Here is a 26,675-nt window from a genome sequence, read left to right as displayed (position 1 = left end):
TTGCACGACTCGTTAAAGGGTTGATTGCGACTTGTAAGATTGCTGCTTCCAATAGGTGGCGCTATAGAGTTCAAGTCCTCTTTTTCTCTGAAGAGGCAATTTGCATATTAAATTTCCCATAAGAGCATTGCTTGGTGAATAAGCCTCCTTACCTTGACGTGCCAGAGCTGGTATCTCACTCTCTGCAAGGAGAAACATTACCCCTTAGACCTCAGTCCAGAGCCTCTCACCAGCCAAATCAGTTCTCATACTTTGCACTGACGAGGGCCAACAGCCTGAAACACCATGTCTGCAAATTGAGATTCTGATTTGGCTTTTATCCTAAGTCATATTGCATGACGTGTTAAAGGGTTGATTGTGACTTGAAGGATTGCTGCTTTCAATAGGTGGCGCTATTGAGTCCTAGTCCTCTTTTTCTCTGAAGAGGCAATTTGCATATAGGCTAAGCCAGACACTGTGCATCAAACCTGCCTGTGTGACTGGCGTCCTATGCAAGCTTCATCTGTGTGCATCTTTAATACTAAGTAATCACCCTCTCCATGAATTGGTAGGTTTGTGAGTAGTTGCTCCATAAAGTATTTTGCACCTGTGCTGCCCCCCACACCCCTTTATCATGGGGGTCTGTGGCATCCTGCTAGTGCATTTGTTATATGATTTGGTGTTGGTAAGGCTGTATCTTTTTCTGTGATTTTTGTTATATTTTGCCTTATGTTAGCCATCATTATTCACCAGGACAATAACAGTTCACAGTCTAATAGAAAACCTCATAAGATGAACCAGTAGAGCCGTGGTGTCCAACTGTTTGTTCATTCTGTCTCCCAAATATAAAAAGCCACCAAACAATGTTATGTAGGTGAAATAATATCAATAAAAACTTCTACTCATCTCACAAAAAACAAGTCCCCACTCAAGGACTGTCAATCTGCCCATCTGTCAATGGAAAACCAGAGGTTTCCACATTATTAGTGGCTCAAAGGCTTTTGAAAAGCAACATGGCTTCCATAAACCAATCCAGCAATATCCGCTCTCCCAAAGTCAAATCTCCCCCTCGTTTCTGAGCCTTGCAGTGTGCCCAAACCACATTTAGCCTCCATGTATTTGGCATTTCTATAGTGAGAAGAACCCACTTAATTTACGGTGTGTGTCTCCTGGAGCACAATCTGGGCACTATGTGTTGGGTAATGAAATTATATATTTGTAATTTTCACTCTCCATCATCCACTGCGTGCTAATTTCCGGAAAGTGCCTGTGGAATCAAAATAGTCACTACTCCTATAGATTATTTCACTGAAGGTTATAATTTCCAAAATGGAGTCACTTTATGGGAATTTGTACTGTTCTGGTTTTCTGCAATTTGGTCACATTAGGGCTTCTGTAAATGGTGGGTCCCATCTCCTCTGGGATCTGCTCCAGCGACGTCTGCTTCTCTCACCAAGAGCCGCCTTATTCATCCTGCAGGCGGCGCTGGTCATGGAGGAGACGTCAGAACCAGAAGCTACTAGGCGGTACAGCTTCTGTCCAGCCACTAAGATTAGGGTATCTGGGACCTGTAGTACCATCCAGTCTGGCAGTATGGGTGTGTGTGCTGTCCAGCTGGAGTAATCTGCTCCCTGCTTTAGCCAATTGGAAAGCACCACACCCTACTAAAGCTCAAAGCATATTGCCGGAAGCTAAAACACAGCCAAATAGGGCAGCAGTATGTACCTGCCCAGATCTTCAGAATTAAATGCACTACCAGGGTGCTGCAAACCCACATAAAGATGGCGGCTACACAGGTGCAGAATACTGATGAGACAATCACTCACAACCTACCATTTCATGGAGGGGTGACTGCGTAGTATTTGAATTGCACAAGAAAAGGCTTGTATATGGAGCTGTTCACACTTGGATAGTGCACAGTATCCGACTTACAGTCTATTAGTTACGGTCATACTATTAGATTAGGTGGGCTGCCCGGTACTATCCAAGTGCACTCCATGAGAACAGACACAGTTTACAATGCCCGCACTGATGGGCCTGGCTGCACCCTGGGATAAAAAAGTGCAAAAATGCATATATATAATATATGGATAGTACCGGGCAGCCCGCCTAATCTAATAGTATGGGCGTAACTAATAGGCTGTAAGCCGATACTGTGCACTACCCAAGTGTGAACAGCACCCTATACAAACCTTTTTGTGAGTAATTCAAATACTAAGCAGTCACCCCTCCATGAAATGGTAGGTTGTGAGTGATTGTAGGTTGGTTGTGAATGATTGTCTCATCAGTATTTTGCACCCGTGTAGCCGCCATCTGTATGTGGGTATACTGCACCCTGGTAGTGCATTTAGTTCTGAACATCTGGGCAGGTAAACATTGCTGCCCTTTTTTGCTGTGTTTCTTCTTGAATATTGGGGGAATTTTAATTCTTCTTAGTGTGGCTTTGCTTTTTGTGCATATTACCAGAAGCTGCCAGATGCAGCCTTGTTCTCCTCTGGTTCAGTCCTCTGTGCTCAGCTCTCGGCTTGTGTATTTGCTTCCTGTTGTGACCTCGGCCCATTTACTGACTACTCTTGTGTGATTTTCTATTTTCATTGACCTCCATGTTGTGACCCGGTTAAGTGACTATTCTTCTTGCCATTTCACTCAATAGAACAGCAGGAAACACTGTGGCCCAAGCCTAGGGGTCTCTGTCTAAGTCCAAATCCATGTAGAGGGGTTAAAGGGTGATGAGCAAGGCAAACCCTGGGATCTGGAAAATGGAGTAGATAGCGCCAAGCCTGTTTGTGGTAGCCATCTTTTGCGCTGCCAGGTGACCATGAACAGTGTCCCCAATATATTGTGTCTGCAAACTATTCGAGCAAGATCTGCATTCAAATAGCTAAATGTCGCTCCTTCCCTTCTTAACCTGCCATGTGCCCACACAGTAGTGTGTAACCGTATATAGGGGATTGTCGGATTCAAGAGAAGTTGGAAAAAAATTTGTAAGGTCCATTTGTTTCCTATTATTCTTTGTGAAGAATTCCAAAGTTATCACCAGATAAAGTGACACACGTCAGATTTGAAAAATGGGCCCAGATAGGAACACAAAACTGGCTACAAGAAGGGGTTAAATCAGAGTATTTTGGGCACTAACTACTGTAGTCAAAACTGTGACTATAGACAATAACACATCTACTGAAATGATCAAACTCAACAGTTTCCATCAGTAAGTAGTGAGTAACTAGCGGTGAAACCTCTCTCTGGTAATTGGAGTATGGGGCTCGGTGGCTCTTGAGAATCTAAACTCTTGTAAGGGACATTATTTTCTGTCAGATGAGTTTCAAGAAGAAATATTAGACACTCAAAGAGAACTTTTTGTAATAATGCAGAGCTGAGGCGTCTTAAATTTAGCTTAGAGATATATCATGGCACAGGTGTAATGTTTTTTTGCTTAGTTTGTCACAATCCTGTTTGAAGTTAGTTTTAAAAAAAATTGAAAAGTCAGGATAAAGGGAAACTCTGCTGTTATTGTACAGAAATTCACACGTGTCCCTCACTGCATATTTAATGTTGTCGATCATAAAAGTGAAGTTTGGCCAGAAAGACTGGACCTGGTCTTGTAGGGACCATATGAGCACATTCATCAGCACAGAAGGGAGAGAAGGTGGATTCATCCAATAAGATATCAGGGATCTAGGAAGCCAACAACATCATTACCCTCCGCTTTCTCTTACAGATCCATCATAATATTTTACTTCAAGTGATTTTCTAACTTGTCATCAGGTAACGGTCAGCATCTTCTAATCCCAGGGGGGAGGTGGATCCTCCAGGTTGTAAGTTCTATAGAAAAGGGCTTTCAGTGCCCAAAATCATCTGAACAGTTTTGGGTGGAGGAGAATGTTGTGGTCTAGAGGCAAAATGGTGATCACACGATTGTGATACAGCCGGACTACACCACCGATCAAGCAACCACAGCCGGTGACTAAGAAGAATCTGTGACTTCTCTGCATTTAGTGTTTACTAGTGATGAGCGAGTACCGTACTATTCGTAATCGCTATACTCGCTATATATATAGTACTTTGTAATAATTGCGTATTCGTTCAGAATAGCGAGTACAATGTAAGTCAATGGGAAATGCGAATAATTTTCTGCTGGACCCTACAAAGGGGCCTGAGGAAAAGATGATGGGAAAGTGAAATGGATGGGAAAGTGATGAAACAGAATGGGAAGAGCCTGTAGAATGTGCCTGAATGCATTTCTGCCTCACATATGGTTTCTGGGGATAAGTTTGTCGCAGTGTTACACCACTTTTACAGTCACACAAGAACAACTACCAAACTTAACCTAAATAAGGCTAAATAAATCAGAGAAACCAAAAAATACCCCTTTTAGCATTTGTTCACACATACTGTTGTGGCTTTTTTTTTCGCCTTTTATAATTGGGAGGGCCCGGACTTATACATTTTGTAGGTCCGTCTGTCATACATCATCTTTAGTGCGCTATTCCCCAGCACTTTACAAGCACAGCTAGAAAGTATCAGTATGTATGTAGAAATTTGACCTGAGAGGCCTCAGGTGGCTCTGTAACATGCGTTTTGGAGGGACAGCTATTACTTAGACATTTGGGCGGTCCCTCCATCATTGACACTCAGATAGTGGAATACACATTCCATAGCAGTTTACAATATGTTCATTGCAGCATTGGGCTTGACCCTCCTCCTCCACCACCATGTGAGACTCGGGCCCTAAATTCAAATGTTCAGATCGCCTGCAGTAAGCAGGAAAGCTGAGTTTTGTGAGAGCCCTCGTGTGGCCCTGTAACAAACATTTTGAAGTGCCCTCCTCTAGAAATTTTGGAGTTGCCTCTTGTGTACACTTGAGAGTGCCCTCACTTATTCATACTGTAGGGCCCTCATTATTATTTAACTAATTTAAGGGCAGAGACTACAGAGAAAATGGCCAAGATACATGGAGTACTAGAAGGTAGCAGTGAGTGCGGACTACGACCCTCAGGTATGGCTGAACTCAGTGAACCGTAAAAATAAAACTGCACTAGTCAACTGGATGACAAGCTCAAATATATCACTTGTGCAAGTCACGGGACAAAGTATTTATGGTGCCCCCCCTCCAGGATGGGTTGGTGAAGCTTCTTAGAGATTGGCTTAGAGATTTTGATTGTCAATATTCCCCAGATTATATAGCAGGAGAAGACTTATTGATACTGTACTACTTGGTCCAGTAGAATGTGCATCGTATTTCCAAAAATTACTCCTGGGGCTGGGGGCTGTGTCATAGGTGCAGGAAGATTGCATGACAAGGGCCTCCCTTGACAAACATTACCTACGATGGAGTATTGTAGTAGTTGTGATCCTCAATTTAAGTTTTCAGAGGGCCATCAGTCGGTCATCAACAATCAGTGTAAATTTCTATTGAATATGTATCCCCTATCTCACAATGTGACACAACATGTGAGAAGGGCCTCCAATGACAAATATTAGTTTGGAAGGACTACTGTACATTCCAGATTTGTCCACTGCACAATGTGCATATGGTTTGTGAAAATTAGGCCTATTGGCTAAGTCATGGTTGACGCAGGAAGCCACCATCCCAAGGGCCTCCAATCACAAATAGTAGTTAGGTTGGAGTAGGAATACTGTCCTGGTTTGTCCACGGCACAATGTACATAGGATTTGTAAAAATTAGCCCTATTGGCTGTGTCCCGGTTGACTCATTATTTTGGCTGTGCCTTTGACAGCTAGCTTGGCTTGTGCCATCAACATCTGAAAATCTGTCAACAAAACCCAAAATGCCAAAAAAGCCTGTTGTTAAGGGACGTGGACGTGGTGTTGTCAGTGGTGCGCGAGAAGCCACTCAGTCTGTGTCAGGTCAGAAGAAGCTTGATGCATCCACAATGTTCCTGGAAAAAGTTCCCGGTCTGGAACGTAAACATGTGTGGAAGCCACAAGAGCGAGAGCAGATTCTGTCTTGAATAGCAGACAAGGCCTCTACGCATTTGTCAAGCAGCACCAAAACTTCCACGACCACACAGTCTACTGTGGATACACAGAAGGCTGGCCCTTCCAATCCTGAAGCTGGTTCTCCTTCCTCCCACCATTATCAGTCACAGGAGACATATGACCCCAAGCTTGGCCACTCCGAGGATCTGTTTGGTACGTATCCTTTGGTTGGCTCTGGCCTATCACCATGCAGCATTGAAGAGGGACAAGAGGTGGCGGCGTGCGTTGATGCTCAAGTATTTTAGGACCTACAACCAGAAGAAAGCCACTTGGAGGAACGTCATTTACTGTCTCCAGAGGCGGAGGCTGATGATGATGAGACACAGTTGCCATCAGGTCAGCCTACAATATCAACTGGGAAGGAGGATGAGATAGAAGACGAGGTGGTCGATGATGAGTCCACTGATCCGACCTGGACCGTTGGCAGCAACACAGAGGAAGATGGACCAACACAGGCACCAAGGGGTCGTGGTTTGCCCAGAGTAAAAACTGGGTCAACTGTTCCCAAGAGCACCCCCGCTGTGCGCCAAGTCAGGGCAAGAGGGCGTTCAGCTGCTGTGTGGAATTTTTTTTTCTAAAAGTCCTTTAGAGAAAAACATTGTTGTCTGTAGCATCTGCAATACCAAGTTGAGCAGAGGCCAGGGCAAAGGCAACCTGAGCACAAAGAGTATGAGAAACCACATGGCAGCCAAGCAGCCGAGTAGGTGGACGGAACACCAAGGTACCAAATCTGCGTCTGCGGGTCAAACCAATAATAATAATACTCTTTATTTATATAGCAACAACCTATTCCGCAGCGCTTTACAATTCAGAGGTTCATATTCAACAGTCATAAGTAACATAGCTAAAGATAATATAATAATTAAAGGAAAAATAATGATGACCCTGCTCATAAGAGCTTACGATGTACAATGAGGTGGGGGGTGACACAAAGGACAGGGACTTATTTACAATGATGGTCCAGTCATCTTGAGGGGATGAGGGATAGATAAAGGTTGCATAAGCTGATCACCAGCCAGTATCTGTAGTGCTTTTGGGTTCCGTGGAAACTTATGCCATGTCGCCTGGGCTATGTCCTTCAGAATCTGCTGTTCAAGAAGCAGGCGCTCATACCTCCTGCCCACAAGCTGCAGTTGCTCACACACAACAAACATCAACCACATCCACTTCCTTGTTCCAGCAAAGTGTCCAATTGTCCGTGCCTGAGAGCTTGGAAAGAATGCGTAAATGCCCAGCCACGCACCCACAGGTACAAATACTAAACTCGCACATTGCCAAATTGCTAGCTATGGAGATGTTGGGCTTGTGGGAACACAGTCTTCCATGATCTCTTGGCTGTGGCTGCCCCACGATACAGTGTTCCCAGCCGCCACTATTTTGCCCGATGTGTCGTCCCTGCGTTACACAAGCACGTGTTAAACAATCTGAACCGTGCTCTCACCAACACCGTAACCGGGAAGGTCCACCTAATAACAGACACCTGGACAAATTGTTGTGTACAGGGATGATACATTTCTGTCATGCCACACTGGGGGAACCTGGTGGAGGGTGGGACAAAGGCGCAAACTGGAACATCACACATCCCACCCACGCTAAGAATAGCGGTTCCAACTTCTGTCAGGGTCTCCACCTATTCAAATTCCACTTCCTCTCTCCCCTTCTCCTGCTCCTAATCCTCTGCTGAATTATTCTCCCCATCACTGCCAAGCTGGGACCTGTGCAGTAGTGCATCGGCAAAGTGGCAAGACGCTCTGCTGAAGCTGATCTGTTTAGGTCAGAAAGCACACACTGCAACAGAGCTGCGACAAGCTGTAAAACAACAGACCAATCAGTGGCCTCCGGTCGTCTGCGATAATGGGCGTAACCTGGTGGCGGCTTTAAAGATCGGCAAGCTGGTACACGTTCCATGCATGGCTCACGTGCTGGACATAGTTGTTCAGAAATTTCTGAAAACTTTCCGTGACTTCCTGTACCTACTTGACAAGGTGAGCCATATTAGCACCCATTTCCGCCATTCCTCTACTGCTTTTGCTGCTTTTACAGTGCTGCATAAGCGCTTGAATTTGCCAAGTCACCGACTCATTTGCGGCCTGCCCACGCAGTGGAACTCCACCTATCTTAGGTTTGCGAGGATTAGTGAACAGCAGAGGGCAGTAGCTGAATACCAGCTTCAGCATGCCGGTCAGACTGAGAGTCAGCCACCACACATAACATCTGTTGAGTGGGTGTGGATCGCTGACATTTGTGAGGTTGTTGAGAACTTTGAGTACTGCACCAGCCTTGTGAGCAGCGATCAGGCTATTATCAGCGTAACCATCCCGCTACTGTGTCTCTTGAAACAATCACTGCATAATCTCAAAGAGAAAGCTTTAAGTGCCCAGAATGTTGATATGGAGCCAGATTTCCCAATGGGTGATACTACCCAGCCCAGCCAATATTCTGAGGCAACATTGGGTGAAGAGGGGGAGGATGAGGAGGGAGAGGACTTGTTTTTCTGTGCTACCGAGGGGTAATGCTACAGAGGGGACACCCAACCCAAGCTTCATGTCTGCCCAGCCTGGATGGGCTGGAGAGGAGGAGGTGGTGGAGGAGGAGGAGGCGAGTCAGCGTGAGGAGAGGGTGGGTACTGTTTCTACTGTTGGGGACACAGAACATTTGCCTTTTTGCAGCTTGACCCACATGGCACAGTTCATGTATAAGTATCTGTGGCAAGACCCTCGCGTGATACACATTTTATCCAACAGTAATAATAATAATAATAATAATAATAATTTTTATTTATATAGACCAGCACAACAGTAAAGGCTATCTGTGCCTGTAACAATGCCAAAGAGGAATAAGTTGCAGAACATGGTCAAGGGGTACTTAAGTGACCATCCGTGCGTCCTTTCTGACACTTCAGTTCCCTTTAATTATTGGGTGTCTAAGCTAAACACTTGGCCGACCTCTCCTTATATGCCTTGGAGGTGCTGGCCTGCCCGGCTGCTAGTGTGGTGTCTGAGCGTGTTTTCAGTGCCGCTGGGGCAATCATCACTGATAGGCACACACGCCTCACCACGGAGAATGCAGACAGACTTACTCTGATTAAATTCAAAAAGGACTGGATATCTCCACAGTTTGTAATCCCTCCAGATGAGAGCAAGCCAACCTAAATTCACCAAAAATGCAGATTCATGCTACAGCTGTTAACGTCAACCCCTTCCCATAAGAACCCGTTTCCTTCCTTCGTCAACCATGACTCAGCCCATAGGGCTAATTTTTACAAACTCTATGCAGATTGTGCAGTGGACAAACCAGGACAGTATTCCTACTCTAGCCTAACTACTATTTGTGATTGGAGGCCCTTGGGATGACGGCTTCCTGCGTCAACCATGATTCAGCCCATAGGGCTAATTTTTACAAACCCTATGCAGAATGTGCAGTGGACAAACCAGGACAGTATTCCTACTCCAGCCTAACTACTATTTGTGATTGGTGGCCCTTGGGATGGTGGCTTCCAAAATAGTGGTTAAAATGGCCTGGTGCGTGCTTTATAGCAGGCGGTAGGAAAAGTTTGGACTACTGCTTTGTGTAGGGCACAAAATGCCTTTTTAAGTGGACTAATATGGACAGAAGGCAGGCTGACACCCCAAAATAGCGGTTAAAATGGGCTGGTGCATGCTTCTTTTGTAGCAGGCAGTAGGAAATGTTTGGACTACTGCTTTGCGTAGGGCACAAAACACCTTTTTAAGTGGACTAATGTGGACTGCAGAAGCCAGGCTCTGACCCCTGAAACAGCAGGGAAAATAGACCGGTGCTAAAAAAAAAAAAAGCAGCACAAAATGCTACTTCTGTGTGTGCTGGAAAAATATTGCTTTGCCTCTGACAAGAGCTGTTTTAAGATGGACACTGAAAGAACACTAGCTAATACACTCCCTACCTAATACACAATCTCTCCCTCCCTGTTCTCTGATTTTGTTGTGTGCCTTCAGCTCTGAAAAGAGCTATTTTTTGGTGGCATTATGGAGCTAGTGAGCGGCTCCTTTAAACACAAAACTAGTATACACTGCAGGCAGCCCTTAAAAGGGCTTTTGTTTTATCAAGAGGCATAAACACTCTCCCTAGCAGCTCAGCGATCTTACCATAGGCTATTACAATGCAGGCTCCAGATCCAATATGCACAAAATGGCGGCGGCAAGGCTTAAATAGACCCCATGACGCTGGGCAGCCAGCCAATCACAGTAATGCCACAACCAAGATGTCTGCGGCATTACTTTGATTGGTTAAGAAGCCCAGCATGTTTAGTGGCAGCAGAGAAGGCGCCAAAACTGCAGGGCGGGACATCCGAATATAGCGAGGCGAGAACACAAATACTCGCAGAATAACGAGTAACCCGAATACCGTACTATCAGTGTGAAAAGCGAATATTAACAAATACACTCGCTCGTTACTAGTGGTTACTACTCACCTGGGTAGTCATATGTAGGAATCTCCTCCTTACACCGCTCATCACCCCTCACATATGTCTCTGTAGTATTAATATGGGTCTGATCTTCACCCTGAAACAAATATTGTAAAAGTCACAGACAGATGGAGAAGTCCCATCTATGATCAGCTCTAATCCTGCCATCTCCACCGTTCTCATTACACAAGTATAAAACATATAATACTGGTGGATAAAACAAGACTGAACACAAGACCTTCACAGCCATCTACACATCATAGGGGAGATCTCATGACACCTTCTCTCCATCTACCTGATGATCCTGAGGAACATTGGGATCTTCTTGTTTACAGGCATGTTGAAGAAGAGGACGGGGACATCTGTCTGGTGTTGTCCTCTTACTGGATAGATCTGGAGGAAACACATACAGGGACTGAATTCATTCTTTACATACAGATAATTATAGGCCGTGTGTATTTAGTCCTGTCTCTTACGTGGAGATGTGAGGGGCTGGGGAACCTCCATCATGATGTCTTTGTACAAATCTTTGTGTCCTTCTAAATACTCCCACTCCTCCATGGAGAAATAGACAGCGACATCCTGACATCTTATAGGAACCTGACACATACAATGATACAGTCATCCCCCCGATCCCTTCATAGCGTTACTGTATAATGTCCCAGCATTCCCAGCTGTGTCACCTCTCCAGTCAGCAGCTCAATCATCTTGTAGGTGAGTTCTAGGATCTTCTGGTCATTGATGTTCTCATGTATCAGGGGGTGAGATGGAGCCCCGGTGATTGGGCTCTGTGGTCTTCCCCATCCCTCAGACACAGGGGCCTGACAGCGCCCACTAGAGGTCTTCTTCACTATTGTGTAATGCTGGTTATGGAGAGACAAATTATTAAATCTCACTACAGACATTTCCAGAGTCCTCACCTCTCAAGTTCTGTCCATCTGTAACTCCCATAGATAAGAATGAGGTAATGTGACGTCATCAGAATCTCTCACCTCTCCAGTAAGTCGGAAGAGGATCTCTAGGGTGAGGCACAATATCCTCTCCGCCATCTTGTCTCTGTCCATACCCATCTTTGATGGGTCCATAAGGAAAATTCTCTTAAATAGAAGATCTTCACTGAGAGCATCCGATATTGTAGGGACCTGAATGAGAAGATGATGAGCCGATGTAACATCATAAAAATACTGTGTAATTACACAATTACTGGAGATAATAAGGGAAAACATATGAGGAGATATATCATTTTACAGTATTTAGTTTTCTTCTTTACATCTAGTAATAAAACCTATATATTTTAGGCCACAGACAACAAGCAGTTTCTTCCTTGGAGTCTGTAGCTGAACTCGTTTCTCAAAGACTCATCTTCCATAATGCTAATTCTCGTCTCATTTACCGACACTGCAGTCGGCATTAGCAATACTGCAGGAGATATTCATTACACGTGACATGAGAAATAATTACTTCATGAATAGGACGACATCTTCATCTTCTACTACGGCTGTAGAAAGATATTTGGCTAGAGTGCTTTACTGACTACATCTCCACCGGTCGTCTATATGAATGTTTTCCGTCTTCCCCGGACTGTAATCTTCTATCACGTTAGATCTCATGTCTAATTCACACACAGAAGTTTGAGGCTTTCACACATAGTAAGGTTTTTAATATTATACAGAGTAGGACTATCTCGAATGGGTGCACCTTGCTATGGTGGGATAGCTTTCATGCTATTTTTGATCAAAAACAGTGTTGATAAGAACCCTAATTTATTTAAATGCACTTTTGCTTTTTATTTATTTATTTACAGTAGGGTTTATGATAATTTTTCTTTATAGTTTTTTTCTGATTTATGGCCATAGTAAACATGCGTCTATGTGCTGCATGGATACCAATTTAAACCAAGCTCAAAATCTGTGTTTTTTCACGGGCACCATAGTGGCCGTATGGGCCGACGCTATGGATGATACACCCCCTAACTATCCAACTATCATTTGGTAAAAATCTCATAGGTCCTGGATTCATTAGTACCTGCACCAAGAATGGGGCTAAGTGAGTATTTATTAAAGGGAATCCACTTAAACGACTACCCCACGGCTGATTAAAGGGAATCTGTCACTCACTGGGACTTATCTGACCTCTAATATGGGCATACAGGTGATAGAAATGTGAATCTATACTTACCTGTATGGCCCATATTAGAGGTCTGTTTGCTGTGAAAAGGCTTTTTATTCAGTGAAGATTCCGATGCTTGCGGGCCGGGAAGAAATGCCCTGTGACGTGTAGTCACCATGTCCAGGTCCCGCGCACTTCACTTCTTACGGAAGGCACAGTGGTACTGTGTACTAGGCAATCATAGTGCTGCAGGGATCTTGTGCACAGGCACGGGAGAGTCATGGTGACTTCCCGGCGCCTGGGCACAAGATCCCTTCAGTACTATAACTGCTTAGTACACAGTACAAGTTCGTCACTACCGTAAAAAGCGCGCAGTCGTGGGATCTGGACATGGTGACTGCACGTCACAGGGCACTGTGACGTGCAGGGGAGGTGGGAAATATTTTAATTAACACAGTAGGCGGGGATTTCTTCCCGTCCCCCGGCAAGCAAGCATTGGAATCTTCACTGAATTAAGAGCCATGTCACAGCAAACAGACCTCTAATATGAGGCATAGATGTATAGATTCACATTGCTATCACCTGTATGCCCATAGTAGAAGTCAGATAAGTCCCAGGGGGTGACAGATTCCCTTTAATCAGCTGTGGGGTAATCATAAAACCAGATACATATCAAGGTATTGTAAGGTGGCTAATGGTCTCGTAGTCGATGGGAGGTATGTGTCACAGAGATGGCTGGTCTCTGTGATGTAACCCGGAGTGTTTCTCTAGGGCACATAAGCACTAAGAGGATCGGTTGGTGCACCTGGGAGTCGGGTTACGGGTAGCTAGGAGAGAATGGGCGGGTCCAGCTACCCACATACCTCACCTCTGGATGTGGTTAACAGCCTATAAAATGAAGGCTGTTGTTTGGCACATGGTCTGTGTGTTTGGAGGGAGAAGGCCTCCTGTGTATGTTTGTCTTCAGATCAAGCCAGGACACTGGACGCTACCCCAGCTTGTGTGGCACACAGGCCTGGCTGAGCAGAGACCTGCTAAGGACATATACTTTGTTTGCCTGATCTAAAGGCTATTTGCTTTTCTGTTTGGCTTCTGGGTTTATGAAGCAATAAACCCACATGAACTTTTAAAGGAACATGCCTCATATTTTCCTCCCGTCGCATGCAAGTGAGTAAAACCCCTACTATATGTATAAAGAAAAGGGTATGGTACTCAGAAAATGTTTCAATAATCCACCTCAACGCATTTCCCCCAACAGGTTCATCAGGAGGCTTGATACAGGGATGATAATTCATGATGTTGAGCATAGTGTGCCTAATAGCCAGGTGTCCATGTTTAAATAGCCCAATTCATCCAAAACCCCTCCCAGACTAGGAGGCCCATTCTCATTCCTAGAGGTGAATTGTCACAGGATATACAGAATGGAGTCTGTCTACAATAATGTACTGCACCTACGCTACTTCTCATGAGCTAGAGCAGAGGTCCCCAACCGCCGGTCCGCGGACCAGGACCGGGCCGTTGGGGTTTTTCAGCCGGTCCGCGGGGAGAGGGGGCCCCTCCAGCCTCCAGCAGGGCCGCCATCAGGGCATGACTGCCCTGACTCCAGTATGGGGCCCGGCCGGTAGGAGCCCCCTCGGAGCCCCCCTCTTGTGCGTCTCTCTCCTCATGGGGCCCCCGGCCGCATGCTAAGCGCCGGGTCCGGGACATCTTAGCGCTGCGCTGCTGCAGCAGCACCTTCATGATTCCCCTGACTTCCGGTCATGTGACGGTGCCGTCACATGGCCGGAAGTCAGGAGAACCTGGTGTCAGCGATTTGGACGAGCGCCAGGATTCTGCAGGGATCGCATGGGGGTAAGTATAACAAGTTTTATTTTTTTTTAAATACAATTAACTAGGAGTGGGGGGAATGGGAGATGCACATGGGGGGAGGGGAGAGATGAGAGATCCACATGGGGGGGAGGGGAGAGATGAGAGATCCACATGGGGGGGAGGGGAGAGATGAGAGATGCACATGGGGGAGGGGAGAGATGAGAGATCCACATGGGGGGGAGGGGAGAGATGAGAGATGCACATGGGGGAGGGGAGAGATGAGAGATCCACATGGGGGGGAGGGGAGAGATGAGAGATGCACATGGGAGGGAGGGGAGAGATGAGAGATGCACATGGGGGGAGGGGAGAGATGAGAGATGCACATGGGAGGGAGGGGAGAGATGAGAGATGCACGGGGGGTGGATGAGAGATGCACGGGGGGGGTGAGAGATGCACGGGGGGGTGAGAGATGCACGGGGGGTGGATGAGAGATGCACGGGGGGGTGAGAGATGCACGGGGGGGTGAGAGATGCACGGGGGGATGAGAGATGCACGGAGGGGATGAGAGATGCACGGGGGGTGGATGAGAGATGCACGGAGGGGGATGAGAGATGCACGGAGGGGGATGAGAGATGCACGGAGGGGGATGAGAGATGCACGGGGGTGAGCTGCACATGGGGGGGTGAGAAATGCACATGGGGGGGTTATGTTTACATAACTTTGTTGCCTTATGAAGGGCGGGGGGGGGCCCCCAAAAATTTCTTGCACAGGGGCCCACTACAGTCTGTGTCCGCCCCTGGGATGAAGTAAATGCAGCTGAACAGCAGCTGTCAGGACAGCTGCCCTGTCCTGCTGCAGGGCGTGATGGGGCCTCAGTGATGCGGCTCCTGGCACAGCACATTATGTGGGGCTCCTGGCATAGCTCCTGGCGGGGACCTGGTCTACACTATATGATAAGTATGCACTAAACTCCAAATCCCTCCATTACCCCGCCCCCATATGACCAAAGCCCCGCCCACCCCACCCCCTCCTTGCTGGGCCATGGAAAAATGATCTTGCTTCAAGCCGGTCCCTGGTGCAAAAAAGGTTGGGGACCACTGAGCTAGAGGACCGATAATGTCCATCCCCTAGTGTGCATGTTGGGAAGTGACGTGCTTTACACTGAAATGCCAGATAAACTGATTGTGGCCGCGCCACTCATACCTGTGACTGCGCATGGCCGTAGTTATAATTCCACACCGGAGTGCATCTAGGATCATTGTCCACGATTGCGCATGCCCAGATGTCTGCGCTCCACACCGGAGCACATATGGTATTGGATTGCATTCCACCAACAGAAAAATCCTATCTCTGAGATCAGCGTCATGGGAGACTAAAAACAAGTATTGCACATCCTCCCATCATGCAATAGGCATGTAGATCTACTTTATCACTACAGAAAATATGGGATGGTGGCCCACAGTATATTCCTAAATGGTCAAATTTAACCCCCATTACATAATTAGACATACACAAGGAACACCACACTTGTTAGTTACTTAATAGTATAAGTGGGATATAACTGATAAGAAATAATTCTGATATAGAAGCTCAGATCTCTTGATGAAGTAAAACAATATGTGAACCATATTCACAGGGACTTGAGTAGAAATGGGTAGAGTATAAAATCCAAAAATGTAATCCAGAATGGGGCTGTATTCATACAAAACAGGCATAGGAAATTTGTTCATTCAGTCCCTTAGGGGCTAGTGAATCCAGTCTGGAAATCCACTCACTTTCCTTTTTGAGGATACATGTATTGAGATCACCTCCTCTCACATTGGGTTTAACCATCTCAATGATGCAAAAGGAGATGTCTCTTGTTTCACCTCAATGTGCACTGTTCATGTGTCTCACTAATGGGGTGTCCCAACCATGGTGTATTTTGCCCAAATGCCCCCCACCTTCCTCTTATACTAACTCTTGGTCGTGCATACATAATCTAGGGGACAGGTGCATGTGGCCACATATAAAAGTCCTGAGGTTTTACAGTTGGAATAATCCCTCTGGAAAAAGATTTTACCTGTAGAGGAACTCGAGAAATATTTACATGGTCTCATCCAATTACATATACAACTTTCTCGGGGTTCTTCTATCCAGCCAAGTCCACTTGGGTGCAGGTTTTTATCGAAAATATGCACTAAACAGTCCCTAATTGACCAACCCTTTCTGAAACTTATTGTGGGAGTAGATCCCACAGCACCCTCAGGTCCAGGTCGGCCAGGGTTTTCTGAGGATATTAAAGATATGGTCACTCTGATTCTTTTAAGTTCCTATTACTCGTGTTATCCCATCTTTTTCTTGCTCTCTTGGGTAGCTATAGAGGAATGTCTGTCTCTCCAGATTTTCTGCAAACAATGGTGCGGAATCCAAAATGTACTGTTGGTACCCTTTTTTCATGAATCTGGTGTTCATGTCTATTGCCTGTATATTAAAATCTGTGACATTAGAGCAGTCTCTTCTCAACCGTAAAAATTGGCCCTTGGATATTGCTTTTTTTTAAGGAGGATGGGGTGGTGACTATCCCACTTCAATAGTTTATTAGTGCTTGCAGGTTTTTGATAGATGAGTGTCCCTATGGTCTTATCCCGTACTTTCTTGATTGGTACATTCAGGAAAGGCAACTGGTAATAGTTGAATTCTGATATAAATCTCAGGCCCACTCTATTGACGTTGAGTTCCCTAACAAACTCAATAAACTTTTCACTCGTCCCTGACCAGATTAGAAAAATTTTGTGAATATATCTATACCATACCCCAATATATGGATGCCACCACTTATGATCATCCCTGAATATTGTGGTTTCCTCCCACCAGCACAGGAATAGATTAGCATACGAGGGGGCACAGGGGCTCCCCATCGCAGTACCCCTGAGCTGGTGGAAGTACTTCCTGTCAAAAAGAAAGAAGTTATGAGTAAGAGTGAATTTTAGAAGATCCTCCATGAAGTCATTATGTCTGCTACACTCTATTGATCTCGATTTCAAGAAACGTCTTGCTCCTCTGATATCATCCTCATGCGGTATATTACTGTACAAAGCCTCGATATCTAGTAAGGCTTGCTCCCCTACATGCCTGTATACATGCTCGAGGGTATACATGGAGGGGAGCAGGAAAAGGGAAAACCAACTCCAGAGGGATTATTCCACATGTAAAACCTCAGGTGGTACTGGGGGAACATTATACTGTGGGGGGCATCATACACACTGCATAAGGGGCATAATGTAAAGCGCCATGGAATAAATGGCGCTATAATAATAAATAATAATAATAATAATAATAATGGGGGCATTACACTGTGTGGGGCACCATACATACTGCATAAGGGGCATAATGGGGGCATTACACTGTGTGGGTGCATCATTCATACTGTATAAGTAGCATAATGGGGGCATTACACTTGTGGGGGCATCATACATCCTGCATAAGGGGCATAATGGGGGCATTACACTGTGGGGCCAGTAAAGGGGCCCTGTACTATGAGAACAATATGTTTCCTCCCTTCTTGTCTCCATAGTTGGGTCGTATGTATCTATTACAGGAAACAGAACAAAAACCTTATGATTCTTATAAAGGGGCAACACAAGACCCAAAAAGAGTCTCTGTGCTGAAGGGGTTAATGCCCCCTGCGCCCAATAATGGGGAATCTCCACATACCTCCACCTGCAGAGCCGCCACCACGTATATGGCTGCTCTGTGCGCACAGGACCTGTGATGAGGTCACAGGAGGGGAGGAGTCAGGGGTCACATGATCAGGGGCCTCAGTGGATGCAGGACTCTGCTGTGCTGGTTGTCATGGTGCTGGATGAGCTGAAGTTTATGTGTGGGGTCAGGAGGGGTTTACAGTGTGGATGTAGCAGAGCCGCGTGTGTACGAGGTGTACGGAGCAGAGTCGCGTGTGTAGGAGGTGTACGGAGCAGAGCCGCGTGTGTAGGAGGTGTACGGAGCAGAGCCGCGTGTGTACGAGGTGTACGGAGCGGAGCCGCGTGTGTACGAGGTGTACGGAGCGGAGTCGCATGTGTACGAGGTGTACGGAGCGGAGTCGCGTGTGTACGAGGTGTACGGAGCTGAGCCGCGTGTGTACGAGGTGTACGGAGCTGAGCCGCGTGTGTACGAGGTGTACGGAGCTGAGCCGCGTGTGTACGAGGTGTACGGAGCTGAGCCGCGTGTGTACGAGGTGTACGGAGCGGAGCCGCGTGTGTACGAGGTGTAGGGAACGGAGGCACGCGTGTATGAGGCGTATGGAGCGGAAGCGCGCGTGTACGGAGCGGAGCCGTGTGTGTACGAGGTGTGCGGAGCGGAGGCGCATGTGTACGAGGTGTGAGGAGCCATGTGTTTGAGGTGTACGGAGTGGAGGCGCGTTTGTATGAGGTGTGCGACGGCGCATGTGTATGAGGTGTGAGGAGCCATGTGTTTGAGGTGTATGGAGCGGAGCCGTGTGTATGAAGTGTGAGGAGCCATGTGTTTGAGGTGTATGGAGCGGAGGCGTGTGTGTACGAGGTGTACGGAGCGGAGGCGCGCATGTACGAGGTGTGAGGAGCCATGTGTTTGAGGTGTATGGAGCGGAGCCGTGTGTGTTTGAGGTGTACGGAGCGGAGCCGTGTGTGTTTGAGGTGTACGGAGTGGAGGCGCGTTTGTATGAGGTGTGCGACGGCGCATGTGTATGAGGTGTGAGGAGCCATGTGTTTGAGGTGTATGGAGCGGAGCCGTGTGTATGAAGTGTGAGGAGCCATGTGTTTGAGGTGTATGGAGCGGAGGCGTGTGTGTTTGAGGTGTACGGAGCGGAGCCGTGTGTGTTTGAGGTGTACGGAGCGGAGGCGTGTGTGTACGAGGTGTACGGAGCGGAGGTGCGCATGTACGAGGTGTGCGGAGCCATGTGTTTGAGGTGTATGGAGCGGAGCCGTGTGTACGAGGTGTGAGGAGCCATGTGTTTGAGGTGTACAGAGTGGAGGCGTGTGTGTACGAGGTGTACGGAGCGGAGGCGCACGTGTACGGAGTGGAGGCGCGCTTGTACGAGGTGTGCGGAGCGGAGGCGCGCATGTACGAGGTGTGCGGAGCCATGTGTTTGAGGTGTATGGAGCGGAGCCGTGTGTACGGAGCGGAGCCGCGTGTGTACGATGTGTGAGGAGCTGCCCACTTACTAAAGACTATGATACTTTTCCATCACTGTTACAAATATAACGCTTACATTGGAGTAAGAGTACAGTGAGGATAGGAAGGAAAGCAATATTGAATTGTGTGGATAAAACAAAAGCTTGTTTAAGGTTTATTCAAAAGTGGTTACAAAATAAGGAAAAAAATAGTTGATAGCACAGAAAGAAGTATCAGGTTATAAGAGAGAAAACAACATTCATAAGTTCTTAAGTATACAGCATGAGATGGTCCGTGGTGGAGATTCTCAAGGTATGAGACAGCTTCCCATTCATGTCTGGCTCTCCTTATATACCATCTCGCCTCATAGACATACATTGGAGATTATTTTTACAGTTTCATAACCCAATATGGCGGCTTTCAGGTATATTAGTAACTTCTACCATGTTAGAACAAAACTAGTAACTCATGGAATATGCCTTTTGGCTACGTGCACAATTACTTTATGTTGGTATATTTTAAACATATGGCTAGTGACCTTTAAGGATCATTAGTTATCTCCAAATAACCCATATTGACAAGAGCCCTATAGGTTTGACGTACAGAACAGGTGTCTCTGCCAAGATCTTCAAAATAACCCCTCAGTCTCGCTCTAAAAATGTTTAAAACTGAATATGGTTCGAACCAGAGCTTCAAAGTTTCTTATTATGTATTTATTTTATCATTAGAGATTAATATTTTACAGTCCCCCCTGATTATGATTTAAGAAATATCATAATCAATCCTAAACTCATTCTCTCACCATTCGTATCACATTCATTCTTTATTCTGAAAACCTTGTATCAACTCCTGTATTGAACGTCATCTGAGTTCCCAAAAGCTTCTAAATTAAAAATAAAGACCATCTTCCTTTTTCATTTCTGTCTTTATCTTTTAATATATTTTCTTAATTTTACACACAAAAATCTGATAAAAAATGCACAGCAAGATCAAAATAAATATGATTATGATTGGATTTGTTAATACGCTTCCTGCAGCCATTTTTGCTGAAGACTGTGACCAACTAGTTACTGATCTTCCTAGATTTTTCCACCAAGATGAGCCTGACATACTTGTCCATTCATGTTCAATATCATTTAAATGGCCTTGTTCATGTCGGAATACAATTTCAGCTTCTTTTAGTTGTTTTGTTAACAAATTTAACAAACCTTTGTCTTTATCTCATTTGTCCACATATCCCAAGGGAAATTATATACACTGCTCAAAAAAATAAAGGGAACACTCAAATAACACATCCTAGATCTGAATGAATGAAATATTCTCATTGAATACTTTGTTCTGTACAAAGTTGAAGGTGCTGACAACAAAATCACACAAAAATCATCAATGGAAATCAAATTTATTAACCAATGGAGGCCTGGATTTGGAGTCACCCCCAAAATTAAAGTAGTAAAACACACTACAGGCTGATCCAACTTTGATGTAACGACCTTAAAACAAGTCAAAATGAGGCTCAGTATTCTGTGTGGCCTCCACGTGCCTGTATGACCTCTCTACAACACGTGGGCATGCTCCTGATGAGGTTGCGGATGGTCTCCTGTGGGATCTCCTCCCAGATCTGGACTAAAGCATCCGCCAACTCCTGGACAGTCTGTGGTGCAACGTGACATTGGTGGATGGAGAGAGACATGATGTCCCAGATGTGCTCAATTGGATTCAGGTGTGGGGAACGGGCGGGCCAGTCCATAGCTTCAATGCCTTCATCTTGCAGGAACTGCTGAAACCCTCCAGCCACATGAGGTCTGGCATTGTCCTGCATTAGGAGGAACCCAGGGCCAACCGCACCAGCATATGGTCTCACAAGGGGTCTGAGGATCTCATCTCGGTACCTAATGGCAGTCAGGCTACCTCTGGCGAGCACATGGAGGGCTGTAAGTCCTTCCAAAGAAATGCCATCCCACAGCATTACTGACCCACTGCCAAACCGGTCATGCTGAAGGATGTTGCAAGCAGCAGATCACTCTCTACAGCGTCTCCAGACTCTGTCACGTCTGTCACATGTGCTCAGTGTGAACCTGCTTTCATCTGTGAAGAGCACAGGGCACCAGTTGATACTTTGCTAATCCTGGTGTTGTGTTCTGTGGCAAATGCCAAGCGTCCTGCACGGTGTTAGGCTGTGAGTGCAACACCCATCTGTGGACATCGGGCCCTCATACCACCCTCATGGAGTCGGTTTCTAACCGTTTTTGCAGACACATGCACATTTGTGGCCTGCTGGAGGTCATTTTGCAGGGTTCTGGCAGTGCTCCTCCTGTTCCTCCTTGCACAAAGGCGGAGGTAGCAGTCCTGCTGCTGGGTTGTTGCCCTCCTACGGCCCCTTCCACATCTCCTGGTGTACAGGCCTGTCTCCTGGTAGTGCCTCCAGCCTCTGGACACTAAGCTGACAGACAGAGCAAACCTTCTTGCCACAGCTCGCATTGATGTGCCATCCTGGATGAGCTGCACTACCTGAGCAACTTCTGTGGATTGTAGAGTCCGTCTCGTGCTATCACGAGTGTGAAAGCACAACCAACATTCAAAAATGACCAAAACATCAGCCAGAAAGCATTGGTACTGAGATGTGGTCTGTGGTCCCCACCTGCAGAACCACTCCTTTATTGAGGGTGTCTTGATAATTGCCCATAATTTTCATCTATTGTCTATTCCATTTGCACAACAGCATGTGAAATTGATTGTCAATCAGTGTTGCTTCCTAAGTGGACAGTTTGATTTCACAGAAGTTTGATTTACTTGGAGTTATATTCTGTTGTTTAAGTGTTCCCTTTATTTTTTTGAGCAGTGTATTTGTGACAAACTGAACTGTATAGGAAGGATTTTCAGATTTCTTGTCCCTATTGACGTAATATTAATACTTCCTTCTTGGAGATAGGTTTATATTGTACGGAGGGAAGTGTGAAAACTATGGTCAGATTTTCAGCATGTACACAAGATGAGAAGAATACAGAAACAACTTCTTTTTCTGACATAACTTGGAAACAAATTTTGTTTGAGCTTATTGGAGTCACCAAGTCATGTATCGTGTGCACATTCTCAACTCTGGCATGACATGAGGTATGATTATGGAAACACAAGTTATAAATGACTTTATCCTGTCCAGGTAGACACATTACCTTAGAAACAAAATGTAAGTATGAAGAAATGTCTAATTGTCCAGTGTTGGTACCATCAAATGCAAAATCTGTGTACTGTAATAGATAATATAGTAATTGTGTATTACTAACAGGAATGCCCAGAACAGTAATAGGAACCATGGTTTCTTCTCTTCCCGATATTGGGATTAGTGTTCCTATACAAATGTTCTGTTCACATCTTAACCACTTATTTACCCACAAATCTGTGTGATTTAACGCAAAATTATATTCTGTAGGCAAATTTCACATTATTCCTAAAGGTGTAATTCTACTTTGCAATGCCTGTGCAATCATTTTCAGATTGGTGGAGTATTCAATCTGAATTTCTAGACATGCTCTGGCCACTTGGGATTCCTGTTCACTTTCTATTAGAGCTAAAGTAGCATCTTGTAGATGTGACACTGAAGATCCCAACACAGCAGCAGTGTTCAAAACCATCTTCTCAAGGAGTTGATGCAAACTTTTCAAATGTTTTACTCCTTTGCCTCCAATATACCCAATATTTTCTAAATCTGATTTAAGTGTATGTATGTCGGATGTCCATAGTGTTAATTAAACTTCCCACTGTTCCTAATCCCCCCAAAATACCTTCTAATATCCCCCTCTTACTTCTAACCTGTGTTGACGTTCTTCTCCCAAACCATTGTTCTATTCCCATTTCCATGTTAATGAGATGTGATTGACACTGGGGATATCTGGATGAGATTTTCCAACTACACATGTTAAAAGTCCAGACCATAGTCATAAACACTCCATCCCTTAATAGAGGTTTAGATTGGAATTGATTGATTTGGAAAGGAGTAGATGGTTGAAACCTTGTCTGTGTACATACATTATCTACTGCTGACCAAACATTTACATCTTTACATTGTTTGTAATTATTTTTACTTAAAACACAACATTGGTAAAGTCCCGAATCCTTAGGAGATGGATTATCTAGAGAAAAATCAAAATTCTTATGCAACCATCTCACATTCCCATATTGACTTCTATGTATAACATTTGTTGGACCATTTGAAAAACTTCCCAAAAATATTTTGTTTCTGGTCCATGTTAACAAAGACTCGGGAGGTAACTCTAACCTTGTGTTGCATTTCAATAAAAGAGACGACATATTTTCTTGACTATGTACTGCTTGTGGTGCAACCCTTACTTCTGGAGCGATAGTATTTGTTACTGTAAAAACTACAGATACTTGTACTGATTCTCTGGTTAGCTGGAAGTTCCATGTTTTTACCCAATCTTCATCTCCTTCTGTAATAGAAAGTAATGAAGGATAAAAAATTTCCCCAAAAGTTGTGTCTTTAACATAATCTCTGTTTCGGATGTTCTAACTTTCCCTTTTGCAAGCATATCATTAGGAATATCACCCGACCACACAGCTTTCTCTTCACCTCTTATCTCTATATTCCAGTATAACACATCTGTAGGATTACATTCCCATATGCCTGTCATGCCATGTGATACATAATGTATCTAATAATGTATCTAATCTCCTTGTAATTGTGTAAATTTAGACTTAGATCCTATGGCGGCATGTAATATTAAGTGTCGTGTATGAAGTGTAGCTCAATTCAGCATTTTACATCATAACCCATGCAAATGTTCCCAGTAATATCTACTGAATCGTCTGGCTTATCTTCATCTATTAGATTTTGTATACTTGATCCTCTTGGTTTCCGTGAATGTAAAGTTCCTTTGATATGTCCATTCACTTCACTAGTATTTGTTCCATGATATAAAATGTCTTCTGTGTAGATCAGAATTGAAATAGTACAAAGTAGCAGAAATGTGGTTCCCATCAGATAGTAGCTTTTCCTGGGAAACCTTTTCTTTTCTTGAAGGATTGGTGTTGAATCCCTTCCATCAAGGACATGGTATTCCGTATTCCAGCTCTTATTGGAATCCATTTCTTCCTAAAAGAAATGCAGTATCATTATTTTGCAATATACAATTTGCATTGATCAACGTGTACCCACAACTTTTGTTGTCTGCGGATATTTTTAACCATGTTGGATGCTGGTTGCACTAGGATCATAACTTGTCCCATGGTGTCGATTATTTCAAAGGGACCCTCCCAGTTACTTTCCCAAGGTCCACTCTTCCTGAAAGATTTAATCATGACTAGAGCCCCTTTTTTGAATTTGGATTCATATGGTGGCTTCATCCTCTGCATTCATGTGGAAGAAAGGTTTTCAAGTTTTCCTGCAACAATTGCAACCATTTGGACCTTGGAACAGCATCTTTTTGAGGTGTGGACAAAAATGGTTCATGTGGGAAAATTAATGGCATTTTCCTTCCTGTCAATAGTTCAAAAGGAGTAAATGGAGTTGTGGAGGAAGTTGTTCCTCTAACACTCAACAGTACAAAAGGCATCCACCCAAGTATTACCTTTGTCCAATAACATTTTGGCAATTCTGGATTTTATTGTCCTATTCATCCTTTCCACAATACCAGCAGACTGTGGATGGTAAGGCACATGAAACTATTGTACCCCTAGAATAGTACAAACTGCTCGCATGATTCTTCCTGTGAAGTGACTTCCTCGATCAGAGGTAATCTTTCTTGGGATCCCCCAAGTACAAAAGACACGATTAACTAATGCTCTAGCTATAGACAAAGCATCATCTTTCCTGACAGGTAAAATTTCAACCCATTTAGAAAAAACATCTACTACAACCAATGCATACCTGAGACCATTTTTACCTGATGGTAATGAACCAATATAGTCTATTTGTAACGTAGACCATGGACCATCTGCAGGTGCGGTTCGCAGTAGTGGCGATTTCTGTCCTTTTTGTCTTGGATTAATTTGGGCACAAATGAGGCATGATTGAACAATATTTCATACAGTCTCTTCCATCTTTTCCCAGTAAAATCTCTCTGAGAATGCCTAACAATTTCTGTTGGCCCAAATGACCCAAGCTGTCATGATTATATCTCGTGAACTCATCCTGTAGATGTTTTGGTACAACAGGACGCAAGTCCCCATTTAGGTCATGACACAAAACCCGGGAAGCAACAAGACTTGTATCTTTTTCTTGTTCTTCCGCAAAAGAAGGGATATGCGTGTCTGTTCTTTGAACTGCTGAAACCTCGATGTTATGCACACGCCCGGGCTAAGCGGCGTGTGCGGGTGATTGGTAGTGATTCCACTGGACCGTGCCGGAGAGTGTATGCCTGGAGGGGCGTGACTAAGTATTCACCCGATCCGACCAGGGTCGCACGACGGCATACGACGCCAGTGCACCAAGGAGGAACCGAGCAGAGGGACCAGGTGCTACTCCAGGACAGACCCCGGACACGGCTGTTGACCCACACAGGGAATACAGGAACAGGCTGGTAGGCTGGCACACAGACTGGAGGGTATAGGCAGGCACGACTAGAGTGCAGACAGGAGGCACTAGCAGGTAGGAACACAGGCGGGATAGAACCCAGTACACACCGGGACTCAGGAACAATACAGGCAGGATAGGGCCCAGTACACACTGGGACTCAGGAACAATACAGGCAGGATAGGGCCCAGTACACACTGGGACTCAGGAACATTACAGGCAGAGGGGTACAGGCAGGGCAGGACAGGACTGCCGGAGCAGCGGGCAGAAGCAGGGCAGGACAGGACTGCCGGAGCAGCGGGCAGAAGCAGGGCAGGACAGGACTCTGTTCACACGGAACAGACAGGAAGGGAAAGACAGAGCCAGACACCCACAGGGTACTTGCAGTGAAGTAGCGAGTGGACCACAAACTCACAAACGGAAGTACAGAGACAACTGGCAGGAGTTAGGTACGAGTTCAGACTCTGCAGGAAAAGGAAGGGAATGGACATAGACAAAACAGGTAAAGGATAGGAGAGAGTTCAGACTGGAACTGAGTGTACGGAGGAGACCGACACTGCAGCGGAATACAGGAGCGGGTCTAGGTAATCGGCCCCTAGAAGGCGGGAGGAACAGGCTAAGAGCGTGTTCAGACAGGACAGACTAAAGAACACAGAAAGGACTCAGTTCAGACTCGGGAAC

At 45.3% G+C, this 26,675-nt stretch overlaps 1 pseudogene; it reads right to left on the bottom strand.

Moving 5' to 3' along the window:
• The window catches only part of LOC141201567 (uncharacterized), an 89,980-nt pseudogene that overhangs the window by 46,984 nt on the left and 16,321 nt on the right, over positions 1-26,675 (bottom strand).

Source organism: Phyllobates terribilis, unplaced genomic scaffold (genome assembly GCF_046119375.1).
Source record: "Phyllobates terribilis strain yellow unplaced genomic scaffold, ASM4611937v1 Scaffold_119__1_contigs__length_5224398, whole genome shotgun sequence".
NCBI lineage: Eukaryota > Metazoa > Chordata > Amphibia > Anura > Dendrobatidae > Phyllobates > Phyllobates terribilis.
Note: the sequence above shows the minus strand (reverse complement) of the source record. Positions and strands in the feature narration are given on the sequence as shown.